Raw genomic sequence first — 8337 nt, 5'->3', positions numbered from 1 at the left:
TTGGAACCAACCCAAATGTCCAACAACGATAGACTGGATTAAGAAAATGTGGCACATATACACCATGGAATACTATGCAGCCATAAAAAATGATGAGTTCGTGTCCTTTGTAGGGACATGGATGAAACTGGAAAACATCATTCTCAGTAAACTATCGCAAGGACAAAAAACCAAACACCGCATGTTCTCACTCATAGGTGGGAATTGAACAATGAGAACTCATGGACACAGGAAGGGGAACATCACACTCCGGGGACTGTTGTGGGGTGGGGGGAGGGGGGAGGGACAGCATTAGGAGATACACCTAATGCTAAATGACGAGTTAATGGGTGCAGGAAATCAACATGGCACATGGATACATATGTAACAAACCTGCACATTGTGCACATGTACCCTAAAACCCTAAAGTATAATAAAAAAAAAAAATTCACAAGAAAAGTTGAATTAAGTTGAAAGTAACATGGTAAACCTAAGGCAATGTGAGAATCCATGGCAGACATGAATGTTATCTTACAGATTTTCCAATGTAAGAAGGAAAATACTGAGACTGAAACATAAGGCAGAGAAGCACCAGACAGTTGTGGCTTCCCATTTCAAATTTGTGTTGTGCCAAATGTCATCTCTCTAGAGAAATTATTCAGTGAGAAAAAAAATCTAGCAGAGTAACTGCTTCATCTTTGCATGTTTGTGAAATTCATTAGGGAAATAAAGTCATCATACAAATATTATAAATTATTCCAGAAAAGCCATTGATATTCTTTGTAAGGACAGCTCTTCCCTTATTCATAAGTAAGTTTCTGCATGTGTTCTTAATGCTGGAACTCTACTTGTTGTACAATCATATGTATTATCAGAGTTAGATATACGATAGCGATGATTAAATGACTAGGTGGAAAGGAATTCCAATTATCAGAAAAATGTTGACACTTAGTATTTAAGGTACTTTTATTTGTTAAAGTTTTGATTAATGAGGATGGAAGTTAATGGCATAAAAATATAAGAGGCATACTCTAGGATCTTTCACTCAATATAAATGAAAGCTAATATTTATTAAGGGTACCACACATTTGGCACAGTGCTATGCATATTACATACTCCATTTTGTGAAATCTGAAAAATAGCGCTTTTGTATTTGCTAATTTCATCTGTAATAGAAAAAAACTATAGCCCAGAATTATTAAGAAACATGATGCAGACTACTCAGATCAGAAGTTCTGACATCAGAATGTGAACTCAACTTGTCCTCTCCCAAACATATGTTTCTACCAGTACAGTATGCTTTATGGTTTGTAGTGGAATTTCCTTCTGTACTAACCATGAGGGAAATATCTTATTATCCATATTTATTATAGGCAAAATGTCATAGAATTGGTTTGAGGGTTGAATGTGTTAAAACATAAAATGGATTAGTATTTGGCATATAAGAAACACCATGTAATTTACAGTCCCACCAACAGTGTAAAAGTGTTCCTATTTCTCCACATCCTCTCCAGCACCTGTTGTTTCCTGACTTTTTAATGATTGCCATTCTAACTGGTGTGAGATGGTATCTCATTGTGGTATTGATTTGCATTTCTCTGATGGCCAGTGATGATGAACATTTTTTCATGTGTTTTTTGGCGGCATAAATGTCTTCTTTTGAGAAGTGTCTGTTCATATCCTTTGCCCACTTTTTGATGGGGTTGTCAGTGTGACAATTCCTCAGGGATCTAGAACTAGAAATACCATTTGACCCAGCAATCCCATTACTGGGTATGTACCCAAATGATTATAAATCATGCTGCTATAAAGACACATGCACACGTATGTTTATAGTGGCACTATTCACAATAGCAAAGACTTGGAACCAACCTAAATGTCCAATAATGATAGACTGGATTAAGAAAATGTGGCACATATACACCATGGGATACTATGCAGCCATAAAAAATGATGAGTTCATGTCCTTTGTAGGGACATGGATGAAACTGGAAACCATCATTCTCAGCAAACTATCACAAGGACAAAAAACCAAACACCGCATGTTCTCATTCATAGGTGGGAATTGAACAATGAGAACTCATGGACACAGGAAGGGGAACATCACACGCTGGGGACTGTTGTGGGGTGGCGGGAGGGGGGAGGGACAGCATTAGGCGATATACCTAATACTAAATGACAAGTTAATGAGTGCAGCACACCAACATGGCACATGTATACATATGTAACAAACCTGCATGCTGTGCACATGTACCCTAAAACTAAAAGTATAATAATAATAAAATTAAAAAAAAAAGAAACACCATGTAAGTGCTGGTTAAATTAGTGGTAAAGCTAAAACACAGAATAAGGAACATGTCAAAAGAATAGAGCAGGATTTCAGAAATATCTAACTCCAGATCCTGTGAATTGATTTTATGCTAAGGCTATTGTAGTTTTATCAAGGCATTCATCTTTCTGTTTGGTCTAGTTCTAAAACTTAAGAATGTCAACCGGATGTGTGCATTTGTCAAACACACAAAGTTGGGCACTCTAAATATGTGAATTTCACTGTATATAAATTACTGCAAAAAAAATTAAACAAAGAAACAGGTGAAATCTGACAGGAGCTTGATATATAAAAATGAATGAAGGTATGTAGGGAAAAGAAAGAGAGATCAGACTGTTACTGTGTCTATGTAGAAAGGAAAGACATAAGAGACCCCATTTTGAAAAAGACCTGTACTTTAAACAATTGCTTTGCTGAGATTTTGTTAATTTGTAGCTTTGCCCCAGTCACTTTGACCCAACCACTTTGACCCAACCTGGAACTCACAAAAACATGTGTTGTATGAAATCAAGGTTTAAGGGATCTAGGACTGTGCAGGACATGCCTTGTTAACAAAATGTTTGCAAGCAGTATACTTGGTAAAAGTCATCGCCATTCTCTAGTCTCAATAAACCAGGGGCACAATGCACTGTGGAAAGCCGCAGGGACCTCTGCCCTGGAAAGCCGGGTATTGTCCAAGGTTTCTCCCCATGTGATAGTCTGAAATATGGCCTCATGGGATGAGAAAGACCTGACCGTCCCCCAGCCCGACACCCGTAAAGGGTCTGTGCTGAGGAGGATTAGTAAAAGAGGAAAGCCTCTTGCAGTTGAGATAGAGGGAGGCCACTGTCTCCTGCCTGCCCCAGGAACTGAATGTCTCGGTATAAAACCCGATGGTACATTTGTTCAATTCTGAGATCAGAGAAAAACCACCCTGTGATTGGAGGTGAGACATGTTTGCAGCAATGCTGCCTTGTTATTCTTTACTCCACCGAGATGTTTGGGTGGAGAGAAACATAAATCTGGCCTATGTGCACGTCTAGGCATAGTACCTTCCCTTGAACTTAATTATGACATAGATTCTGTTGCTCACATGTTTGTTGCTGACCTTCTCCTTATTATCACCATGCCCTCCTACTGCATTCCTTTTTGCTGAAATAATGAAGATAATAATCAATAAAAACTGAGAGAACTCAGAGGCCAGTGCAGGTCCTGGGTATGCTGAGTGCCGGTCCCCTGGGCCCACTGTTGTTTCTCTATACTTTGTCTCTGTATCTTATTTCTTTTCTCAGTCTCTCATCCCACCTGACTAGAAATACCCACAGGTGTGGAGGGGCAGGCCAATCCTTCAAAGGTACATCACTACTAGGATTGAATAGAGGTAGACACAGCTTTTACTCAATGTTGTATAAATCACAAATAAAATCTTTGTTTCGGATATTCAAAAATAACCTTCTATAAGCTGTTCTTGTGAATATAGATTATTTTTATATAGAAAAATAGAATGTACATTTCATTAATATCAGTGTTAACAATTTTTGTTGTTGTTGTACATAACAGAACACAGCTCTGGTTATGCTAAGCAAAACCGGGACATTCTGAAAGGATGTTAGGGCTCCTAAATCAATGGGCAGTTAAAAGGCCAGGCTTAGAGACAGATAGCAACCTAGGCAGGTGTGGAGGCTGAGCAGATCAAACCACACAGAATCAGTGTTTCTTTGCAACATCAGCCTGATCTTCAAACTTCACTGTAATCAATTAGATGAGAAAATATTTTTTTGTCAACCTTGAGTCATGAACTCACTCCCTTAAGACAAGGAGAGGCTAGCATCTGACCCCTGCTTAAGCCTTTCTAAACAGAGAATCTCATCTCTCAGTGGAAACTAGAACTGGAAGATCAAGAGGAGAGAATTTCCATGACTCTCAACTTGACACATTGGAAAATTTCCTCCAAAAAATTCAAGTGGAGTGTTAATGGCTGGAATTTAATAGCTGTGCAACCCTTGAAATGCAAATATGTAGACATTTTTCAAAATAAGGAGAAGAAAATCATGCCCTGCCTGGAAAATATCTATTGCATTGAGTCTGGAGGAAGAAGAAAGCAACAAGTGAGCCCCACTTGTTCACTCAGGCTTCTCCAGGAAGGGATTGAACTGTTGAAATCTATTCACAAAGAACAAGATCATTCAGTCAATTATTGCTCTTTCATATCTTGTTCTTTCCTCTCTCTAAATTCATTTGCTGCCAGCATTATAATCAGGAATAAAGAAACTGGTTAGTTCTAAATGTTATGTTTTGGAGCAAGTCCACCTATACAGTACACTTCTCGAATATAAAGAGGGGCAGAATAAGAAAAGGAGAAAGAAAAGAAGAAAAATAGAAACAGAAGCTGAATTAGAAGGGAATGAAAAGAAAGACAAAGGGACACAAAACAAGAAAAATAAAGGGCAGTATCAAAAAAGGCAGAGAGCTGCTTTGAATATCCCTACTTTAGTTTACCTGAAACAAAGTTCATTAGAAATAAAATGAGGAAAACTGGTGAAAAGAGGGGAAAACTTTTGGTAAGAAGATTATTACTCTACTGGTAATAATAGTAATAATCATGTTGCTCTTGTATTGTAATCCAATATATATATAAAGTTCATTTCTTCCACTGAAGGAAATTATGAGAAGGAACTTCACGTTGGTGACTGAGTTCATTCTCCTGGGACTGACCAGTCGCCGAGAATTACAGATTCTCCTCTTCACGCTGTTTCTGGCCATTTACATGGTCACGGTGGCAGGGAATCTTGGCATGATTGTCCTCATCCAGGCCAACGCCCAGCTCCACACGCCCATGTACTTTTTCCTGAGCCACTTATCCTTCGTGGATCTGTGCTTCTCTTCCAACGTGACTCCAAAGATGCTGGAGATTTTCCTTTCAGAGAAGAAAAGCATTTCCTATCCTGCCTGACTTGTGCAGTGTTATCTTTTTATCACCTTGGTCGATGTTGAGATCTACATCCTGGCTGTGATGGCCTTTGACTGGTACATGGCCACCTGTAACCCTCTGCTTTATGGCAGGAAAACGTCCAAGAGTGTGTGCTCTTTCCTCATCACAGTGCCTTATGTGTATGGAGCGCTCACTGGCCTGATGGAGACTATGTGGACCTACAACCTATCCTTCTGTGGCCCCAACGAAATTAATCACTTCTACTGTGCGGACCCACCATTGATTAAGCTGGCTTGTTTTGACACCTACAACAAGGAGTCGTCAATATTTGTTGTGGCTGGATTCAACCTTTCTTTTTCTCTCTTCATCATATTTATTTCCTACCTTTACATTTTTCCTGCTGTATTAAGGATTCGCTTTACAGAGGGCAGGCAAAAAGTTTTTCTACCTGTCGCTCCCATCTGACAGCTGTTACTATTTTCTATGCAACCCTGTTCTTCATGTATCTCAGACCTCCAGCAGAAGAGTCCGTGGAGTAAGGACAAATGGTCGCTGTATTTTATACCACTGTGATCCTCATGTTGAATCCCATGATCTACAGTCTGAGGAACAAGAATGTGAAAAAGGCTTTATCCAAAGAACTGTTCAAAAGAAAATTGTTTCCTAAATAAACATCAGTACTGATTTTTGTCATGTTGTCATTTTATTTAGCCTATAATTTTTTTCATAGAGCTTACTGAAATACAAATTTATCCAAAATTATATATTTTCCTTGAAGGGTTAGGGAAGTTTTATGAAGTGTGAATAAAAGAAATATGAGTATTTACATCAATTAACAGATATTTTGATTTCAATATAGTTTTGCCTGCCCATACCCCAAAGTAAAAATTTCTATAGTGAGGAATCAACGTAAATAACAAAAATCTAATTTGTACTTTAGAAAATAAAACCCTTAATACCAGACCTGGGTTTTATTTTTGGAAGGAGTTAGGCATACAGTTTCAAACTGCTTCTTAAACATATATTAAGCTATTTTTTTTTTTTTGAAACAGAATCTCACTCCATCTCCCAGGATGGACTGGAGTGCACTGGCACCATCATAGCTTACAGCAACCTTGATCTCAGGGTTTCAAACCATCCTCCCACCTAAGCCCCTCACCCATACCACAGTAGCTGGGACTACAGGTGTGCACCACCATACCACACTAATTTTTGTATTTTTTGTAGAGATGGGGTTTCATCATGTTGCCCAGACTGGTCTTGAACTGCTGAGCACAAGTGATCTATCTGCCTGGGCCTCCAAAAGAGTTTGCATTACATGGATGAGCCACTGTGCCTAGACTATAATAAGCTTTAAAAAAGAGCACTTCTGCTAAACTCTACTAGATACTTTTGCCTATCTTACAGAGGAAGTCAGCATTCCACTTTACCATGTCCAACCTAAAATGTAAGCCTCATCCCTTGCACACTCAGCTGTCATCTCGGCTCTAGGCTCTGCCTGTACCAACCTCATCTCCAGCCTAAAACACACCAATGTTTTGGTCCACAGTGAGGCACACTTATGTTTCCACAGTCCATATCTGATTATTTCTTGGCTTTCTAGAGGAAAAATAAATGACCAGTAGGCTTCTAAATTGAATGTTACCTAAAAGTCTGTCTAAGGAGATCCAAGGCTAATAGATAATCTGTTCAATGCATGTTTAAAACCACATCAACCCAAAAGGTGCAACATGTGGTTGTAATGATATCATCATCTCATATTTGCATAGGATCACTGTCTTCCAATCTTGAAGATGTGTGTTTTTGGTTGTGGAGGGCTGTAGTTCCCCTAGAGGCAACCTAGAACTTAAGATATAATCACACACAAGGAAGACGAGAGACTAATGATGAGGTATGTGAAAGGTGAGAAGTTACAACAGAGATGCCCTCAGGAAATTTGGATTATTGAAGGGCTACAACCTCTAGAGTAGAACAGAGTCAACAACGGCAACAACAAGGATGAAACTAGTCCATTTAGGTTTTGTTTCATGGAGGAGTTAAAAAGTCTTATTTAAGAATTTATGACAATAGATTAACACTCATATTAATTCAGCATTTATATTTATACTGCTTTGATGGGCTATCAAATCTCAAGCTAAAAAAACAGAAAATAGGCCCGGTGAGGGTGGCTCACGCCTGTAATCCCAGCACTTTGGGAGGCTGAGGTGGGCGGATCACGAGGTCAGGAGATTGAGACCATACAGCCTAACACGGTGAAACCCCGTCTCTACTAAAAGTACAAAAAATTAGCCGGGCGTGGTGGCGGGTGCCTGTAATCCCAGCTACTCAGGAGGCTGAGGCAGGAGAATGGCGTGAACCCGGGAGGCGGAGCTTGCAGTGAGGGTAGATCGCACCACTGCACTCCAGCCTGGGCAACAGAACGAGACTCCGTCTCAAAAAAAAAAAAAAACAACACACAGAACATAAAGAGGCCCAGGTTGGAAGAAACCTCATGACACTGGAATAAGCAAATACAAACATAAATCAGAGAATGAGTTATCAACCACTCAGACTTCAAAGATATCCCGCAGATAAGGTTGTAATTGACAGAAATTTTCCAGGAAAATGAGAAATAAAAAGTACAGATGAATACCTTCAACTTATTTCAGATATTAGGATTACTTGATGCAAATTATAAAATAAAGATATTTAATCATTGAAATAAGTGTGAAAATTAAAATTCTAAGATCATATATATATGTATGTGTACATATATATATATCCAAAGACTGATTATATAAAGCAATAATTATATATAAAATGTAGAGTTCCGAGCATATCTGAAGGCCAAAGGAGAGTCTCCGTGTTTTATAGGCATTGAAGAATTTTAGAGTGGATGGGTAGGTATATAAATTTTCACATTGAAAGGAAGAAGAAGAAACAGCTAAGTCCCTCTCATGAGACTGTCTTGGAGAGGGTTACAGCAGAGAGGCTGCCTTTCTCTCCTTCCTCCTCAGTAAATTTTCTACAGACCTTGGCAGCCTAATTGCTACAATCCTGCAGCAGTGAGTCCTCTGAACTCGCACCATAGTTCACTGGGAAAGGCACTCATCCACCAAGTTCAGAGAGGTGGCCATCC

The 8337-nt window shown here is 39.1% G+C and overlaps 1 pseudogene; it reads left to right on the top strand.

Annotated features, from left to right (window-relative positions):
- The first annotated feature begins 4952 nt into the window (after positions 1–4952).
- On the top strand, positions 4953–5890 carry LOC116467846 (olfactory receptor 5M8-like; annotated as a pseudogene).
- The last annotated feature ends 2447 nt before the right edge of the window (positions 5891–8337 follow it).

The sequence above is a fragment of the Hylobates moloch genome, unplaced genomic scaffold, assembly GCF_009828535.3.
Source record: "Hylobates moloch isolate HMO894 unplaced genomic scaffold, HMol_V3 SCAFFOLD_5, whole genome shotgun sequence".
Classification (NCBI taxonomy): Eukaryota; Metazoa; Chordata; class Mammalia; order Primates; family Hylobatidae; genus Hylobates; species Hylobates moloch.
The sequence above is the reverse complement of the archived record's forward strand: the minus strand, read 5'-3'. Positions and strand labels throughout refer to the sequence as shown.